A 20,834-nucleotide genomic window follows, 5' to 3' on the forward strand; every position below is an offset into this window, starting at 1 on the left:
GCTGGACGAAACCGTGAAAGATCTTTTTGAAATTAAAGTATTACCCAAGGATCAGGTAAAAATTCAACCAGCAACAACAGACGCGTACAGGATCATTGTCAATGAACTAGATGCTAAGGGCACAGAATATTTTACTTACAAACCCAAACAAGAACGGAACTTTAAAGTCATACTTAAGAACATACATCCATCGACTGATACTGATGATATTAAAGAAGCATTGGCAAAGCTGGGGCACATCACCACTAATATCTGGAATATCAAACAAGCACTGACCAAAACCCCGTTGCATATGTTTGTGGTCGAACTCCAACCAAGCTCAAATAATAAAGATATTTATAAAATTAAAAACCTGCTATATTGCCGCGTAAAGTTTGAACCACCAAAACCAAAACGGACTATACCTCAGTGTGCCAATTGTCTTGATTACGGACACACAAAAGCCTATTGTCGTCGTTGTCCAAGATGCATTAAATGCGCCGGAAATCATGCATCGTCCACATGTGCGCGTAAAGATCGATCGGATGACGTCAAATGCGCTTTATGCGATGGAAATCACCCTGCGAACTATAAAGGCTGCTCTGTCTTCAAGGAGCTTCAGAAAAAGAAATACCCTGCTCTTCGAGTCAGAGTTCCTCAACAAGATCTGAACATTCCTACTTCTAATCAAGTCCAACATCCAATTCAGCCATATGCTGACGTCGTTCGCAACGGTCTAAATAAGAAACCACATAACCAAAGGCCTTACCAACCCCAGCATGTAACAGTTGCAACTCACGCTCCTCCGATACAGGATCCTAATCTGGCTAAAACTCAAACCCAACAAACTGAAAAGTCCAACGTAACCAATAATGACATTAAAGAACTCTTGGATATGCTTAAACAAATGATGCAACAATTGAACAACATGACAAGCCTTTTGCTAAGTGTAATATCCGACTGGCGATCGCAAACGACAAATCAAGGCAGTTGCGAGGATTTTATTCAGGCGGGAGGCAGGCGGCCCACCGTGCCCCCCCGCAACTAAGTATATTTAAACCCATAATCCTCGGCTTGTGGAATGCAAATGGGCTGTCAAATCATACTCAAGAACTAGTATATTTTTTGCAAACTCATCAAATTGATTTTATGCTTATTTCTGAAACGCATTTTACCGTCAAATCCCACTTCCAAGTGCCAAGGTACAAATTGTATCACACGAACCACCCTGATGGCGGAGCTCATGCAGGTTCTGCAATACTGGTCAGGGATAATGTCAAACACTATGTCCACAATCCAATAAGCACTAACGAAATTCAAGCCACTACCATCTCTATTGAGAGTGCAAGTGGCCCAATACTGGTCTCAGCGCTTTACATACCCCCAAAGCACAACCTAAAAGCTGAACAATATATGTCATTCTTTAATCAACTCGGCAATAGATTCATTGCAGCGGGGGACTATAACGCCAAACAACTGACTGGGGCGCAAGAACAACTACTACGAAGGGTCGTGAACTAAAGAAAGCTGTCGAGCAACTTAACCTATGCGTTACATCTACTGGAAAACCGACATATTGGCCTTCCGATCCAAAGAAGAATCCTGACCTGGTCGATTTTTTCGTAACGAAAGGTCTTCCTATCTCTTCCCTACATTGCAAATCTACATACGACCTATCGTCTGATCACACACCTGTCATAGCCGTACTGTATAATGAGCCTGTGGAAGTAACAAAACCTTGCAGGATTCATTCTCGTAGAACTAACTGGGAATACTTTCGAGAAATTATAGTCAGCACAATAGATAAACACATAAACTTGAAATCAGATGACGATATAACCACAGCTGTCGAGAGTTTTAACAATTGCATTCAGACTGCTGCCTGGAAAGCTACGCCCAAACACAGAGATATTAAGATCATACCCATGTATCCACAAATAGCAACCGAATTAATACTTAAAAAGAGACAGGCAAGAAAACAGTGGCATACCTCTAGACATCCAGAAGATAAGAAAAAATTTAACAAACTAGCGAAGAAAGTTAAGAACACTCTAGAAGACATTAGGAACATAGAAATAGAGAATCGCTTGCACAGCTTAGATGCCACCTCTGCAACAGATTACTCTTTGTGGAAGACAACTAAATCTTTAAAAAGCCCAATATCTTTCCAATCACCACTTCGACGGGATGACGGCACGTGGGCCAAAAGTGACGCTGAAAAATCAATCTTGTTTGCTCAGCACCTTTCGCGAGTGTTCACGCCGAACTCTGCTGACGGCTCTAGTAAGATACCTGAAGTAACAGAAGCTCTATCGACACCGCATCAGCTTTCACCTCCCATAAAAAAGTTCACGGCAAGTGAAGTTCGCTCCACAATCAAGAATCTTAGCTTAAACAAAGCTCCTGGTTATGACTTAATAACAACTAAAGCCATGAAGGAACTTCCTTCCGTAGCCATTGCCTTACTAACTGCTATATATAACGCTATACTGCGAAGAGAATACATACCTCCTCAGTGGAAAGTGGCTGAAATCATACTTATTCCCAAACCAGGAAAGGCTCCAGAAAACGTGTCCTCCTACCACCCCATAAGTCTACTACCTGTTGCCTCAAAGATCTTGGAAATTCTCATTCTGAAACGTCTGACTCCACTGCTAGCCAAATCTGATTTAATACCGACCCATCAATTTGGCTTCCGCAAAGGTCATGGCACGATTGAACAAGTCCATCGTTTGGTCGAGATGATTAATAACGCATTCGAACACAAAAAATATTGTTCAGCAGCATTTTTGGACATTTAGCAGGCATTCGATCGTGTATGGCATGAGGGTCTTCTTTATAAAATATTCCAAGCTTTACCTATAAACTACTACCTAATCATAAAGTCATATCTTCAACAACGACACTTCTATGTTAAGCATGGAGACGACAGAACAAATCTCTACGAAATTAAGGCTGGTGTTCCACAGGGCAGCGTAATGGGTCCTGTATTATATCTAATATATACTTATGACTTACCGACTAAAGAAAATGTCCTCGTTGGAACATTTGCTGACGATACTGCTCTCATCGCAATGCATGAGGATCCTGTATCTGCCTCGGAAATGTTACAGCAAAGCTTAAATGATGTCTCAGTTTGGCTTAAAGACTGGAGAATAAAAGCCAACGAAACGAAGTCGGTGCAAGTGACATTTACCCTTAGACGCGATACTTGTCCACCCGTTCAACTTAACGGAATAACAATTCCTCAGTCAGAAGATGTGCGTTACTTGGGTATATACTTGGACAGACGTCTTACATGGAAGAAACATATATTCACAAAAAGGAAAGCTCTTAGTGTACAGTTTCGCAAATTGTACTGGCTCTTGGCACGTAACTCTGGCCTTTCACTGAACAACAAACTTCTTTTATACAAGTCTATCCTCAAACCAATTTGGTCATATGGAGTTGAACTTTGGGGCACCGCAGCTCACTCTAATCTGGAAATTATACAACGTTTCCAGTCAAAAATACTTCGTATCATATCTGGGGCCCCGTGGTTCATTAGCAATTGCCATCTTCACCGTGACTTGTTTATTCCAACTGTTAGAGAGGAAATTCTCAAGAAACTTAAGACATATAAAAGCCGTATAAAAAATCATCCCAACGTACTTGTCTGGAACATGATGAAGCCCACTCGCACTTTTAAGCGCATAAAACGGAGAGCTCCTCAAGACCTCCTTCCACCGTAGAATCAGACTCACCTTGATCATAGAAAATATTATATGGAGATGCCACTGGGCGTTTGCCATGCATGCCAACATTAAAACTTTTAACCACCCGCTTAATGCTTAATAAGGCAGATTGCAGGTTTAGAGGAGATTAAAAAAAAAATAATAATAATAATTTATATTTTATTTAATTTAATAACTCGTTTTCATCTTAAAAATCTTACTGATGATTCAATCACTATTATAATGTAGGTACGAATCATAAAATTTCACTGAAATCCATTCCTATATTCATATAAAAGACGAAGTAATTAAAATGTTACAAATTACAAATTAAAAGCAAACAAAGAATATAGGCTTGCATTCGCTCACCTTTTATCATTGCTTACTACTATGTTATTTCAGAGGCGTATTTTCTTTCGTTTTAAACTACTGAAAATATTATAATTAATATGTTTTAATTACTTTCCTTTTTTATATTATGATGTAGAGGAAAATTACAGTAACATACACTATGAGTTATTGAAAATACCCATTTTTTTATGATTTATGAGACATGGCGAAAGATCTAAAACTTTGTGTAGTTCTTTAGTGAACACGAAGTATTTCTTTAACACGATTGTAGGTATAATATGAAAACTCATGAAGATGTCATAGATTATCTAGCCTAACAAGAACGAAAAGACAATACCAATTTTTAAAATTTTATGAAGTTTAATAGTGTTTATGGGCGGTGGTGACCACTTAACATCAGGTGGCCCACCTGCCCCTTTGCTTTCAAATAAATAATTAGAAAAACAATACCTTATGTGATACGTAGTTTCTAAACACAATACTTTATACCTGGAAAATGCATTTAATAAGCCGCCTAGAGAGGTTATCCTTGAGATATATTGCAGTTTACTCTAAGCATTGATGTTAGATCTTAAGTATTACAAGTTCTATACAAAATAACTGAAGGTTTATTTTGTATGTTTTATAAACTTCATTTTTGTAATAGTTCAGTCATGTTTTTACCCTCTTTAAGAATCAAAACTAGGGCTTTTAAGTACTCCATATATTTTTATTGAAAACTTAGTATATTATTTTCAAATATATGTTATTCACTTTTCACTAAGCTTTTAGTGACAAACGTTTAGTGGGTGTTCGATAAATAAGTACATTGCCAAAATGTATACATTTCTTTTATCAAAAGGTTATATAGATAACAATATGGATAGTGGACATACGTCACTGTTTATTTTTATTTGTAGAATCTAAACTACAAAAGTTCCAAAAACCACCGGTGCTAATTACTTCTTAATTGCTATGTAGGACAATTTAAAAGCTCTGCTATAAGCATTAAGCTCTCTATTGAAAAATATACGTTTAATTTTGTGGTAAAGTAAAAAAAGGAGTTAAAAACAAGGTCTTATATAGCAATTTTGTATATCTCTGATAGTATTTTATAATAAAGAAATCACAAGTACAATTTATGAAAAATCAACAACGGTCATGCACGCCTACAATAAGCGGGTATACAAAACCTTTGAAAACATATAGAGTTTTATCTATACAGATAATAAGCACATAGATTTATGTACCCTTATCGCCGGTTGTAAATTCTACGAACCTAATGTGTGTGCTTTTAATGACTCCAATGATTTACGAAGAGAGCTGGGGCACAAGTAAGTGCTTAATATACCAAGGTCGTTCACACATAAGAGTTATATCAACAATGAATGAATGAATGAATGAGACCTTTATTGTACACACCAAATTACAGACATTACATAAAAAAGAATACACATAAATTGCACAATGGGCGACCTTATGGCTACAGAGCCATCTCTTCCAGGTAACCCAACCAAGGAAAGAAATGACAAAAACAACGAATACAGGTAGGTGGTGTATACTGAAGCACTGAAGCAATAAATACATAAAAATAAATAAAATATAGTAACTATACATTTTGCGACATTAATAAATGTATACAATATAAATATATACATAATAATAATTATAACAAATAAATACAGATAAGGGAAAGTACATAAATATATAAGGTCATCACTTAATTAAAGAGATGTAGTGATTAAAAAGCAAGTTTTTGAAAGCATCGATGGATCTCGCTTTGCGTATAGCTATTGGTAAGTCATTCCATAGTCTAATAGCCTTCACTGTAAATGAGAAATTGAAAAATTTAGTTTTATGTGTGGGTACATTAAGGAGATAAGTATCACTGGATCTCAGATTTAATCCGTGATTACTTGCGTACTCAAAGTTGTTTTTTAAGTAGGGTGGGGTTCTGGGATCGAATAATATTCCGTACAACAGATGCAGCACATGAGCATCCCGGCGATATCTGATAGGTAGCCATTTCAACCTGCGACGATAAGCAGAGACATGGTCATACTTACGCAACCCGAAGATAAAACGGATGCATAAGTTCTGAAATCGCTCAAGCTTATCAAGCTGGATTCCAGCTAGGTCACAGAAACTGACATCAGCGTAGTCGAGGATGGGAAGAAGGAGTGATTGCGCTAACAAAATTTTGGTCGGAATCGGAAGAAAATTTCGTAATCGCTTAAGGGAGTGGTATGCCGCAAATAACTTTTTACTAACATGTTTCATGTGCTCATGCCAGGAAAGTGTAGAGTCTATATGGACACCTAGGTTTTTAACAGACTGACTGAAAGGGATTTTAGTGTCGTCAACGTAAACGGATGGTAAATTATCCCATACAATTTTTGACTTAAACTGCGGACTTCCAATAATAATAGTCTGCGTTTTGTGGGGATTAATTTTAAGGCCATACAGCTTGCTCCACCTAACGATATAATCGAGATCAGTATTAGTTGAGTGAATGGCTGCAGGCAAATCCGACAAAGAAGAATGTATATAAATCTGGAGATCATCAGCATACATGTGGTACCGGGATGAAATGTTGCTCGTAATGGAGTTTATGAAAAGTGAGAAAAGAAGAGGAGAGAGGACACCACCTTGTGGTACACCTGCAGTCAGATAACTCCAGGATGAGATGGACTCGTCTAGCTTTATCCTCTGCCGGCGACCATGCAAAAAGCTACGAAACCACTCTAACACCGACGCAGATATGTTGATAGAACGCAGCACACTCAAAAGTACGTCATAGTCAATACAATTAAATGCATTACTAAAATCTAGCAATGTTAGTATCGTGAGCTGCTTATTATCCATACCTAACCGAATGTCATCAGTTATTTTTACTAAAGCAGTAGCCGTACTATGCCCGGGGCGGAAACCGGATTGTAGAGGATTGAGTATGGAGTTCGAGTTTAGGAAAATACTTAATTGGTGATGGATAAGTCTTTCAAGAACTTTGGAGAGGAAAGGAAGAATGGATATAGGACGGTAATCAGATAGTGAGCTAGCATTCGATTTCTTAGGAAGTGGGATAACATTGGCGTCTTTCCAAACTTCAGGGAATGTGCTGGACGAGATAGAGTGGTTAAGGATGTTGGTGATTGTAGGAAGGATGATGTCAAGGATAGGAACGATCATAGCACGGCTAATATTGTCACAACCGACAGCTTTAGAAGATATGGATAATATGTTCTTCTTAACATCGCATTCGGTGAAAGGTGAGATGTTAAAAGGGTTATCAGAAGAATAAGGTAAGGATGAAAGGAGATTAAGGGTAGCCTGTTTATCGACACTGTCAAACAGGACTGGAGGAGTGGAAAAGTGTGCATTTAACTGGTCGATATTCAGGTTCGTAGATGACACTTTAGGTTGTTTGCCTACTCCAAGCGTTTTAAGAAATTTCCACACAAAACATGGATCACCATTTTCAATGGATGAATGAATATGGCGGCGCTGTGCATCCCGGCACACAGTATTGCAACGATTCCTCAGTCTTACATACCTCTCCCTCGCCTCATCAGAAGGACACGATTTTAATTGAGATTTGGCTTGGTTTTTTAAGTTCAGTTGCGATTTAATTTCCTCAGTGAGCCAAGGTGCAGGCAAGTGTTTTAGCTTCACTGGACGTGCTGGAGCGTGAATGTCGTAGAGCTGCGTAAGAAAGGAGTTAAATAGCATTACTTTATCATTAAGGTTTTCACAGCATTGTACTGCATTCCAATCCATCTTAATCGCATCAGCACAGAGATTTTCATGATTCATACGACCAAAACTTCGCTGCATAGCAATTTGGGGCTTGGATTTGGGAGGACGGAGTTTGTAGGAAAGGAAGATAAGATTGTGATAGGAGAAGGCATCTGCTGCACACTGTCCATGCTGAGAGATAAAGTCTATGTTGGATACGATTATAAGGTCAAGCAAGGAAGGTGCACAGTTAGGGAAATGATGCGTGGGATTAAGAGGGAGGATGTGAAGATTATAGGAGTCCACAATAGATAGTAGTTTATTAGAGCGAGAGTCATTTTTTAGCAAACAGGTATTGAAGTCACCCATAATTATGGTGTGACTGTATGAAGGAGAAAGATTAAGAAGGAGATCATCAAAAGTAGGAAAATAGTCTATGGAAGAGGAAGGACTATAGATAACGCCTAATAAAATTTTAGTGTGGGAAATGCAGACCTCTAAGAAAAGGTATTCGACCGTGGCTGCAGGTGTGGGTTCTGGCGAAGAGCTGATAATAGTGAACGGCATGTGATTGCGTAGATAAATAGCGACACCTCCTCCGCCCCTGCAGGCACGATCGTTACGTATCAGATGGAAACCGGGTAAAGAGTAACAGGAGGAAGGTAAGGAGGGCTTCAGCCAGGTTTCCGATACAAGGATAGCTTGGACATTACTCGACTCGAATGAGGCTAGGAAATCAGTATAATGTGCCGGAATGCTCTGTGCGTTAATATGTACGACATTAAAAGTTTTAGAGGTTGAAGGAAAATAACTATTTAGTGACGTATTAAGAGGAATATAGGACGTACTACTGAGAAAACTTTCCATTGAACAGTCAGAGACTGATGGTAATGACACGAACTCGTCGCTCATAATGCTCTCATTGGATGACATTATTATACTTATATTACAAACCTTAATGTGTATATATATATAAATAAATTATCCTTTAAGTTTAACAGTAATAAGTTACAGTGCAAAATAATAGATACTATAAACAAAATTAAACACTAAATTACAAATGCAAAACAAAATAATAGGTATATAAAAGATGCAGTTACTATGAAATACTAATAAAATATATATATTATATTTGCAATACTTAACTTGATTATAGTTTTTTTCTTAAATTAAACTAAAATTTTGAATTTACCAGAACCTTCCAGTATAATTTATAAAAATGACAACACCAAGAACACTGTACACATTGTCAAATAACAACTGACATCTAACAACATTAAACAATAAAAGTTTGACAGCACTTGACATAAGACAATAAATATTAAAGATACACTTGCTCAATGTAAACAAACAATTTACAAAAGAAAATGAATAACAATTATAAACTATGCTTATGATTTATGAATACTAATATACTAAGTTATTATGTGCTCACAGATTTGAAGAATTTTATCTATACTAATTAAACTTCAGCCAGAATTACAGCATCTTCACCTTTAAAACAAATAATAAATCGCTATGATTGACAGTGATAGTGTTTCATACAATGTAATATTCTACTACACATTAAACAAACTAAATTTATGTTAGAAACATTATAGGTAACAGTTCCAAAAGAAACTATGACAATGGTAAAACTATGAATATGAAAAACTATTGAATGAATCAAATAAATATGTGTAAACTAAGAGTATGTATCATTATAGAAAACATATAAAAAGTTTCTGTAGAAAAGTAAGCATTAGAATAAAGAAATAACAAAAGAAGAAAAGAAAACTTGACCCAGTATCGTACACTTCATTGTTAAATAATAAAAGACATACTACTTAATTTGTTTTTGCACTCTTCTGGCCCTGGAGTTTTGTTGAGTCAATAACCTCTGAGAAGTGCAAGCGGAAGCAGAAATGGTTTGTCCCTCACCATCTAAATTTTGTGGTTGTAAAGCGTCTATGTCAGCAATTGTGCTTATTCGTTGGCGAACACCATCAGCATTGATCACAAAAATGGACCCATCTTTAGTCCAACACTTTGACACACCAATTTTTTTTCTTGCAGCCATAAATACTTCGTGTCGGCACTTGGTGAGAAATTCAGATAATGTTATAGCTGTACCTTTGAGTTTAGTCTTAGCCAGCCAAACTTGATTACGAAGTTTCGCATCTTGGAACTTAACCAGGATTGGACGTGGTTTATCCGTTTTTGCTACACCCATCCTGTGACAACGGGAGAATGCCTCGGGTACAATTGTAGTTAGTTCAAGATGATCGGATATTAATTTTGAAACACACTCACTAGGATTTTCATCTTTTGACTCTGTTACACCATGTATTAGAAGCATCTTGCGTCTACTCCGCATTTCTTGTTGGTCATAAAGCTGATTCAAAAGATTAACCTGCGACTGGAGGCATGACAAGGATGACATGACAAAAGTTCTAAACACATGAAACTCTGATGCAAGTTTCTCAGATGGAATTCTAGTTGCTGAGTTATTATTTTTTAGATCCCGTTGGAACTCATCCATCTTATAAGTAAACATTTCAGTCATTTCAGCCATCTTCTGTGAGATTGATTCCATTTTGTGGTTATGTTGCCCAACAGGTTATTGGTATATGTTGTAGATAGTGGTGTTATATGATTTATTTTATAGGAGACAGTTACTGGTTGGTAGTGGTAGTTATAATTTAATGCATGTATGTAAAAACACACTCACTTAACATTAAAAACAATTTAAAATGATACAGTAAAATTACGAAACGTCTACACTTTTCCACCTACCCACACGAAAAAAAAAGAATGTCATAGAATAAGGATTACTAGCTTTTTATCAAGGTTTTGATCATGGCATCATGTCACCCATTTCATGAGCATCAAAAATTATATAAGTGACGAAAAGCACACATAAATTTAAAGGTAGTTTTTCTTCATCTCTACATAGTATAAAACCAAGTCGCTTTCTCTGTCCCTTTGTCCCTTTGTATGCTTAAATCTTTAAAACTACGCAACGGGTTTTGTTGCGGTTTTTTTTAATAGATAGAGTGATTCAAGAGGAAGGTTTAAGTATAATTTATTAAGTTCTAGAAAAAGCGGACGAAGCCGCGGGCGGTAAGCTAGTTTTTTATAAATCTCGTCCGTAATGTGCCGAAAGAGCTTTAAATTTTTAGATATAATGAAGGTATTCATTACAAGTTTGTTCTAATTTTGTAAAATTTAAATATAAATTGATTACCAATTTTAAGCATAGCAACAAACCTTTGTTAAATGGGTACCCGCATTTATCAAATTTATTCGAGGAAGTCTATTCATATAAGACAAAAGAAAAAAGTAGCCCATCAGATCTTTTCACACCGCTCTCTACAATATCATCAAACTTTATCAATTCCCATTCAATATTCCAATATTTACTCCAAACAAAAGCTTTAAATACGGTGGGAGTAATCCTGAAGTTTAATTGATATTATAATTATTTTTCAAACAGTTAAGAGGTTGTTATAAAATAAGGGCTAATTGGTTCTAAACGTAAACGTTACAATGGGAAGTCATTGTTAACAAATGCTTCACTATGTATCTATAATTATTACCGTACGTATTTCGGGCATACCTCGATTTTAGTGTCGTTTTGATTAATATTTTTTATCGTTGAATCATTACATTGCTTTTAAAACGTGGAAGTTATATCTATTTAATTCATAAACATTTTACTTTTTTTATAATGTATTTATTTTAAAGAATTGTACCCGTAGCTTGTGCATCTTTAAAATTTATATTAAAGCAACCATTTTTTGTAAAAAGAATTTTAAATTAATTAAAAGCACACAATTAAATCTCGTGCACTTAAAATGTATCCTTTAACTTGAAGTATAAAAAATTAAAAAGCTTTACCTTAAATCCGTTGTTTTCCCAAACACAAGTACAGTCGCGTACTGAAGTAGATAAAAACTGATTGCAGATTCAACTGTTATCTTGTATAAATATTGCCAACAACGCTCGTCAACAAAAATTGTAAACCAAATATAGATTTTCATTTGCACGTGTGAATTGCATATGCACCGTGAAATATTTTTAATTATTTATTGATTGTATGAATACAATGGATTGGAAATTTGTTTTCTTCAAAGAGTCTTTCAAAAAACGAGATCTATAACATGTTACATTCTTGTATTGTCGAGTTGTATTGCTCGAGTCAGAAAGCTCGATATTGTTATCTTATAAATAAAGTTGATGTTAATATTTAAATCTATTTATCTCTTTTACTATAAAATCGATTTTAAGATCTCTATCCAATCAGTCCGTTGATTATTATTAATATAAATACAAGCCCAGCATAATATTGGCTAAACGTATCGCCGCTACCGTTCAGTAAAAGTTCTAAAACGATGAATAAATATTGACAATTAAAGTACCGCAAAATAAATTGATCATTTTCTCCTCCTAGACTGTTTGGCTGTGAGTAACAGAATAAAATTTGAGAACAGAATAACCAATGAATAATGTACTATAATGATCTAATTATCGACTAAAATTTGAATCATTATAATTACATGTAAACGTATGTCTTGAAAATCTGTTTTTTATTATTACTCTTCTCACTTCTCTACCCGACTGTCCAATGAATAAAAAAACCCATACATTAGCCCTTTACAAGCGAATACTCAATTGGAACCGTGTGATGATCCCATTAATGGACATATTATCAGATACACTATCTTAATGGGGTTTATGGACCATTGTACGAAAGATAACTTCAATGTCATCATGTATGTATGTACCTAATAATCGACGTACTGAATTACCCGTTGTTGAAAATATTGAATATCGTTTATGTTTTTAGTATGTTCTAATGTATATTTGTCATTTGTTTTTAATAAATAAATATATGATAGACATTTAGAAATCTATAGATTGCATCGTTGTCTATTAATAAATCATTGTAATATGAAAATCTTCATACATTATTTTAATTGACGGATTAGTTATATAAAAATATGTTCTGAACGCAACACTAGCCGTTTTAATAACTTTCACCTACATAATATCTGTTTGACCCTGGCTATTACCAGATGTTAAGTTTAGAATTAGAATTATAATGAGGAAATTAATCATTGCTTAACCATAAATTAAACAAATGAAAAGGTACATGGTAATATTTCTAGCCGCCAACGGTCGAGGGGTTAAATAATCCCGAGCGAACGAAAACTAGAAATTCGTCATGAGGGTTCCAATATATGAAATTATGACTATTATCCCTACAATTAGGTCACACACGTGGATTGTCAAATGACTTAGGCACAGATAATATTATATTATTCTGGGCAAAAGTTACGAGTCAAAAGTTTGTGAATATTACGATTTAGATGATTTGCATAATCTGTGCTTCTGATTTAATTATTTTCTAATTAGGTCTAGATATTTATGTAGTTTAATGTACTAGAATGATTGTGGGATAAATTTATATTTAAAATTCAATCTAAAGACGTGTTAAAACAAATATTGAAACAATTACTAATAATTTTGTCATCTTCTATAAAATATGATTGATGCCATACCTGAACTATGATAAAATATGGTTTCAATAACTTTATTTAAAATCACTTGTATTCCTTTATTTTTATTAGAATAAATATACAATCATATTCAATTAATTAAAGAAATATAAATAAAATGTTTATTTAATAATTGTGAACATGAGTTTCCAAGTAAAAATACTTTTACTATTAGTTTACAGTTAATTTAATACTGAAAAATAAATGAAAAACATTTTCACTGCATAAAGACATGACCTTTGAAAGGGAACATTTTTATACGTGTAGAAGGTATCCTTGCCGCACTCAAGTTTATGAAACTGTTCATAACATCATGGTTTCTGAGGACATGAGTACAGTTTCTTAATGGAATAGATTTTCTTCGTTTAGTTTTAGTATTTGATGAATTGCGAAGGTATAATAAGTATTTTATGTTTATCTATGAGGTGGAACTACTGACTTTTTAATTAGTGTTAGTTACTATTTCCTTGTATAGTACACATTAATAATACGTAGAAACATTGGCTTTCGTAACATATATTTACTAGCATATTATAATTAGAAGGCAAATGTTAGTAGCGGTGAGCCTAACTTGATTTTGCATGAATGTTGTCAATTGTCATCAAATAATGATTGAGTATAATTTTCTATAATATACACAGATAGTATTCATGCGTTATAATAAACAATCTATATTTCTTGACAAATTTTTGCTTTGATAATAAAGATAAAAACCGCATTTTTATTCTTGGTTAAAAAGCAAATCACTTACTTGCAGGAAACGTCATAAAACTCGGCTTTTAAATAACTATTAACTTAATAAAATCTCATTCGATGTAGTTTAAAATATATGGTTTATGGCCACTATAGTTGAAAACTACAGTGCGATATTAGGACATAGAATTCTAGATGAGCTAGTCTTTATTATTTAGCTTTTATTTAAAAAATTCTAATTGCCTCTCTGGTCTATACATTGCGTGTAGTTTGATGGTTTTTAAAATTACTTAGTAACAGCTCGTTAATATTCAAGAGTGTTTTATTTTTTTTTATGTATTTTATGCAAACGAACTTGCGCGTCACCGGACAGAAAGCGATGATTGGCGCCGCCCATGAACAACCACAGACTCTGGAGTATTGAGGGTACGGCTCTTTAAATTATTACAAAGTTTTATAAACTTCAGTTAAATCAATTAATACTCATCTTAAATAATCTATAATAATTGTATTTTGATCAAAACATAGAATAAAATATAGCATAATTATTATCTTGTTCGTAAGTAACCACTTCTTCACTGAAATTCCTACCAATTAAAATATAAGCATGACAATAAGTAATAAATTGGGATTGTAAACATTTAGTACCTAAATCATGCAGTAAAAATATGATACTAGATTATTCAAATAGCTCAAATGATTTGATAACGATAGTGAGTAAATGAGTAGGATTTATATTTGAGAACTCCCACTCGCCGTAGACGTCATCTGTAGCGTAGCGCCGTAGCACTTCGTAGCACTGTAGTAAGATGGATTTAAAAAATTTATTAGTATTTCGTACCACCAGTCTGGTGAAAATGAATGATGAATTGAAATATATTGTATAGAAATTTGATATTAGTGTATTTTAAGTTTAAATTAAAAAATAATGAATTTAAGAGTAAAAATCACTTTTCTTTGTTACAATAAAATTCGAAAATTAAAAAAAATGTGTACCATAAACTATAATTCAAAACGCCTTTTGAACCAATTACGAAGACCAACTAAATATCCCACATACATCTCATTCAGCACAATATATCTATGGCAAAATAAAAATAGAATCAGCTAGTAAAACCGGCAGTAAACAGATGTCACTGGGACATAAAGGGGGAGCGTGAAATACGGCAATTAAGAACTGTTGACCCACACAGAGAGCGCTCGTGACTTGAAGATATGTGAAGGAGAAATTCATAAAACCCTAATAATGCTTACAGAGAAGTACAGTATAAAAAATCGATTACGATTTGTATATAATATAAACTATAATATCATTGATTACGATACGACTTATAATTCACGTACAAAGAACATAGTTAAGCCACGTAGCTACTATTATGTATTCTGTGGTCACGTTCGAACATTAATGGATCTCTGTCATCTAATTGTTTATAATAAATAAATAAATAAATAAGGTAGGTGAAGTTGCAGAAATTGTATTTTGTTACGACTGCACATTTTTTGCACGCTTTCGGGATGCAGTAGATGTAGATGGTGTTCAATGAGTACATTCGAAGAGGATGATAATATACTGTTCTACTATAACCAACAGCACAAATATCTTAAAAATACGATATTGCGAAATAACTGGGTAATATTAATCTCGTATCTCATAACAAAAATTTCATTCAAACCCATCAGTGTATGCAGGTAAGTACATAAACACAGACTTTTATAAATAGGGGAATTATTTGAAGGTAAATTCCTTCAATATCACTATTTATATCAACTCCCTAGTCTTATATACATATTTCCTACTATAAGCTTTCCACCCGCAGCTTCGCCCGCGCAGTTAAAGAAAAACCCGCATAGTTCCCGTTCCCGTGGGATTTCCGGGATAAAACCTATCCTATTTCCCGGTATTAAAAGTAGCCTATGTCCTTTCTCGGGTATCAAAATACATATCTCTATACCAAATTTCATGCAAATTGGTTCAGTAGTTATGGCGTGATTAAGTAACAGACAGACAGACAGAGTAATTACTTTCGCATTTATAATATTAGTATGGATGACAATATACGAGTAATAAGAACACCTGGCTTAATCATTCCCAATTTTCCCTATAATATACATATCGATAAAATATTTTATTTATTTGTTATATTACCTAAAAAAGTAATAAAGTGGAATCAACTCTTGTCAGATACAGTTGCTAACGTTGTTCGATCATTTGGAACTAAAGCTGGTTAACGTAGAAAGTTCAAAGATTGATCTTCGGTACTCGTTTCTAAGTTCGCCGGTTCATTTTTCACAATTTAATTTGTAGAAATAAAGTTTTATGTATGCTATATAAAATTAAATGTAACCTAGATATATTAGATTAAATTTTAATGTTTTGATTGGCTCTGTATTCAGATACTGACAGAGGAAAGACGAACTTGCATCCCTAACTGTCTCCTGAAGCACATTGTGCTTTTTACATATATACCCATATATTAGGTACAGGGAAATTAAAAAGATTAAATAATATCGTCAATCATACGTACGACCTCATAATATTCAACTTAAAAATACCGAATGTCAGCAAGCGATATTAATGAATATTAATGAATATTCTAATCTTTCCGGTTAAATGGATAAAGACGAAACCTTTTATTGAAATCAATGTTGGAAATGTACGAATTGAATGCATTCTATACGATTTGTATGGCGAAAACTGCGATTCATCCACGCGTTTGTAATGATGGATATTGGATGGAATATGTATAAATGAAGATTTTAGTAAGATACGTTTTAATTATTATAAGTGCACTACGTCGTTATATTTCTTATAAATATTATTAAAATATTTATTTATATCTTAAATGAGATCTTAATACACGTATGTCTGCAAGATGCTCGCATTGAATTAAAATATTCCACGAGGTTGTCATTAACCTTAATTGCTATAATATACTAGCGGTTCGCCCCGGCTTCGCCCGTGGTACCTACATGTTTACGTTTTTTTCCATAAAAACTATCTTATCTCTCAAGTTGGATCGAACTGCACATGGTGTACGAATTTTATTATAATCGGTTAAGTGGTTTAGGAGTCCATTGAGGACAAACATTGTGACACGAGATTTATATATTCTAAGAAATAACACGCGAGGCCGGGTTAAATATTAATTTGAATGTAATAAGAATGTACTGCGATTCTACACAGCTACCTAATTGATGTAGGTAGTTGATAACAAAACGCAGCAAGTCAACGACTATTAGCAAAGTGAAGGTAGTTGGGTCGAACGTCGTATAAACAACGTCCGAGCCCGTAGGCACGATTCGTACGAATGCGCCACGAGACAAAGGAAAGCGGCTTTTTATAGTATTCGACAGCTAAGCATGTTCAGACTTGAAATAATGACAACTATGTTGACAACTATTCATCCACAAAAATATTAAATCAAAAGTTACGTCTAACACGGCCATACTGACAATCGTACGTCCTCGTACGCCTTTTCTCGTATTACAGTACAACGGCAGTTCATCTCGGGATTACACAACCATCCTGCCTCGGCCACACTGACCTTACAGAACAACAACCACATCCACATGACATAGGCACTACGTTCGCGTATCATGGGAACAACGCCTACTCATTTGTGACATAGGCACGACGTTCGCTTAACACAAATGAAGGCTCAACTACCCCGGACCGCAGGGCGCAGTCCGGATAGCACACACAACTCCTTCGATGAACTACATTCCCGTTACAATAATCCACGTAACAAACTTTTACTTTACACTACGCACGAAAAAACACAAATGCCAGTATGCCGTTACAAAACTACGTAAACTCAAACACATTTAAAAAGTATGGGCTTGAATTCTATCCCGCTTCTGATCTAAGAAATAACACGCGAGGCCGGGTTAAATATTAATTTGAATGTAATAAGAATGTACTGCGATTCTACACAGCTACCTAATTGATGTAGGTAGTTGATAACAAAACGCAGCAAGTCAACGACTATTAGCAAAGTGAAGGTAGTTGGGTCGAACGTCGTATAAACAACGTCCGAGCCCGTAGGCACGATTCGTACGAATGCGCCACGAGACAAAGGAAAGCGGCTTTTTATAGTATTCGACAGCTAAGCATGTTCAGACTTGAAATAATGACAACTATGTTGACAACTATTCATCCACAAAAATATTAAATCAAAAGTTACGTCTAACAATATATTAAAGATGTAACTATTAAACAACGAACCATGAATAAGGGTTATGCAATGAAAGCTGACCGAGAATCGAGTCCTTTAACCTACAATTTATATCGTGAATTACTGTTTACCACGAAATCCTGGAACGGGGTATAAACGAGAAAATTTAATATGATGATAGAAGAGTGATGGCGAATATAATTTAATTCGAAATGACAGATCATTAATTATAGCCAAATAAAATTCAACATAATTCATAAATTGGATACACATCTTTCTAATTACAATATTCCTGATTGATATAATATTATGTACTAAGAAATCTACTTCATAAAAGTAATTAATATTCATTATAATTGTATTGATATTTTTTATAGATACCTAGTCCAATAAAGTATCTATATCTGATAGTCATTCTATTCGAACGGTTTTAGTTTATACAAAATAACCTAATTCAACGAAATTTACTCACCTCTATAAAACTCAAATATTTAGCTAAAATAACGTTACACTTACAAAGTAAACTGAACTTTGGAATTGTCTCAAATCTCCGCTCACAAACTTTGCTCTTCAAAGCTCGGAACAACTCAATTTCTTACGTTTACCCTGTTATTAACTCATACGATACTTTTTTATTTTTTCGTGTTTGCCTTTGAATTTGTTTATAACTTCACGTCTTGAACTTTGTTTTATAAATTAAACTAAAACTACTGAATTATTTAATAAACGTACGGCTACTAAATGTTTGCTCTAGATATTTTTGAAGTGGAAAAGTAAATGAATGGGCTATTTAAATAAATGAATTATTTTATACATTCCACAAATAAAGAATATTAAATATAAATACATTACGATAATTATGTTCTATAATCAGGTTATATTAAATTAAAGAACTGTTATCAAATCATTTTTTTAAACATAAGTAGAATCTGAAAAAAATGTTGCTTCCCATGTTAGCATAAGATAAGTATTAAGGAATTTTTCATCAAAGGAACGAAAACAAGCGGGGTTTTTTCGCTTCCATGATGCATATTAAATCAAATACACCATTGGTGTTTAAAATCTCATGTGATATTGTGAAATTAAATAGAAGCAATGTAATTCATTCACGAAATATTCCGTATTAATGTTAATTGTCTTTAAAAGTTCAAGACATTCAATCCTCATCAGGCCTGTCTTTATAGTGGGAACAATAACAGGCTAATAATTACGAAAATACCTATAATTATTAAATTTATTTATATCATTGTGATGATGATATTACTGTAAGATCTTTATAGAGCTTTCTAAATTAAACAATGTCACGAGAAAATATTATATTAAAACATACCATTAATTAAAATTGGTCTAAACAAGTGAAATTCAATATTTATAAGACAAACATCGTCGCAGTATAAACTAGTGCCTTTTGCGAGAAACTTGTCAAAAATTCATATGAGTCTTCAACGAAGATCATAATGTGCTAAGTTTTGTATTGGTGTTTGCATTTAATACAAACTTTGGCGCTTAGCTGAACCATTTGCTTGCTTATTCTATAAAAAGAACGATATTAGACGCTTATAATGTTACTCTTTCGTGTTTAATAAGTATTTATAACTCTTTAATAAAACTATACTTACCTTCATGGGAACCTGATTACTATTATACAGGGTTACTTGTAAAACACCAGCAACCTCGCAGGACAAGATAGCTAACATCATAAGTAACAACATTTGTTCCACGACTTTTGGCATAACGCAATAAATTATTTTTAAATGATTTTTTAAACTTTTATTGTACTCTCCTAACATTTGTAAGTCTATGTTCTATTCATTATTAGATGGACGACGCGACGCCCCCTTCCCCCCTCTCGTTTGTTTCTTGTTTACGTAATTTTTGGGAGGCGTAGAGTTTATAATATTCAAACGGAAAATTAAATTAATATTTATTTTTGTATGAAAATAAAATCTAACAAATTATCAAAAGTCGTAGAACAAATGTTGTTGCTTATGATGTAAGCTATCTTGTCCTGCGAGGTTGCCGGTGTATTACAAGTAACCCTGTATACAAAGCAAAATACTGTATAGTTTATTAGACGGTCTTGTCACTTAGTATTGAAAGTGAAGTATTTATTTTTGACGTGACACTGACAACGTGTAATTCGATAAAGCCGGCTGCACGCACGAAAAAACATGACTCATGCGGCGTTACCTCGCTCTGACTCATCTGAGGCGTTCTATGTAAGGAAGTACGAGCGAGAGCGCGGAACGAGCGACAAAGAAGCACAATCGGACGTTGTCACGTTCAATTATCGTCTATAAACCGACTTTACAGACAACCATAAACCATAACCATTTTTTTTCAATACCTACATTGACTGCTTTTACTGTACGGTCACAGTTCTGAGAATCATCTTCATAATAAATTTAAAATATCTCTTTAGACACACACAACAAATATATATTAAATAATATTCTATTCTAACAAACCCAGATCTTCCAATACCCAAATTGCATATAACAGTGTATATTAGAAATTAAACAAATCCAACGTTTAAACATCCGAGTATCCGAAGGTTTGTCGGTCAGGAGCCTAACTTCGTTTGCCCACAGATTGCTCTGAGCGAGAATTTATTAAAATATTTAGTGGACTCTGAATTATTTTTATTACATTAACACAGGCTGAATGCG

At 34.2% G+C, this 20,834-nt stretch overlaps 1 protein-coding gene across 2 annotated transcripts in view; it reads right to left on the reverse strand.

The window, feature by feature from the left end:
• LOC123701097 (tachykinins) overlaps window positions 1-20,834 on the reverse strand; it is a 56,576-nt gene that overhangs the window by 15,923 nt on the left and 19,819 nt on the right. Inside the window, exon 1 of one of the 2 annotated variants that reach the window (XM_045648537.1) lies at window positions 11,637-11,683. The exons of the other annotated variant lie outside the window; for it this stretch is intronic. The gene's annotated coding sequence lies outside the window, so the exon portion shown is untranslated. Of the gene's footprint in view, window positions 1-11,636; window positions 11,684-20,834 lie in introns of those variants that run through there. 2 annotated transcript variants of the gene reach the window in all.

Source organism: Colias croceus, chromosome 20 (genome assembly GCF_905220415.1).
Source record: "Colias croceus chromosome 20, ilColCroc2.1".
In the NCBI taxonomy this organism is placed as follows: Eukaryota; Metazoa; Arthropoda; class Insecta; order Lepidoptera; family Pieridae; genus Colias; species Colias croceus.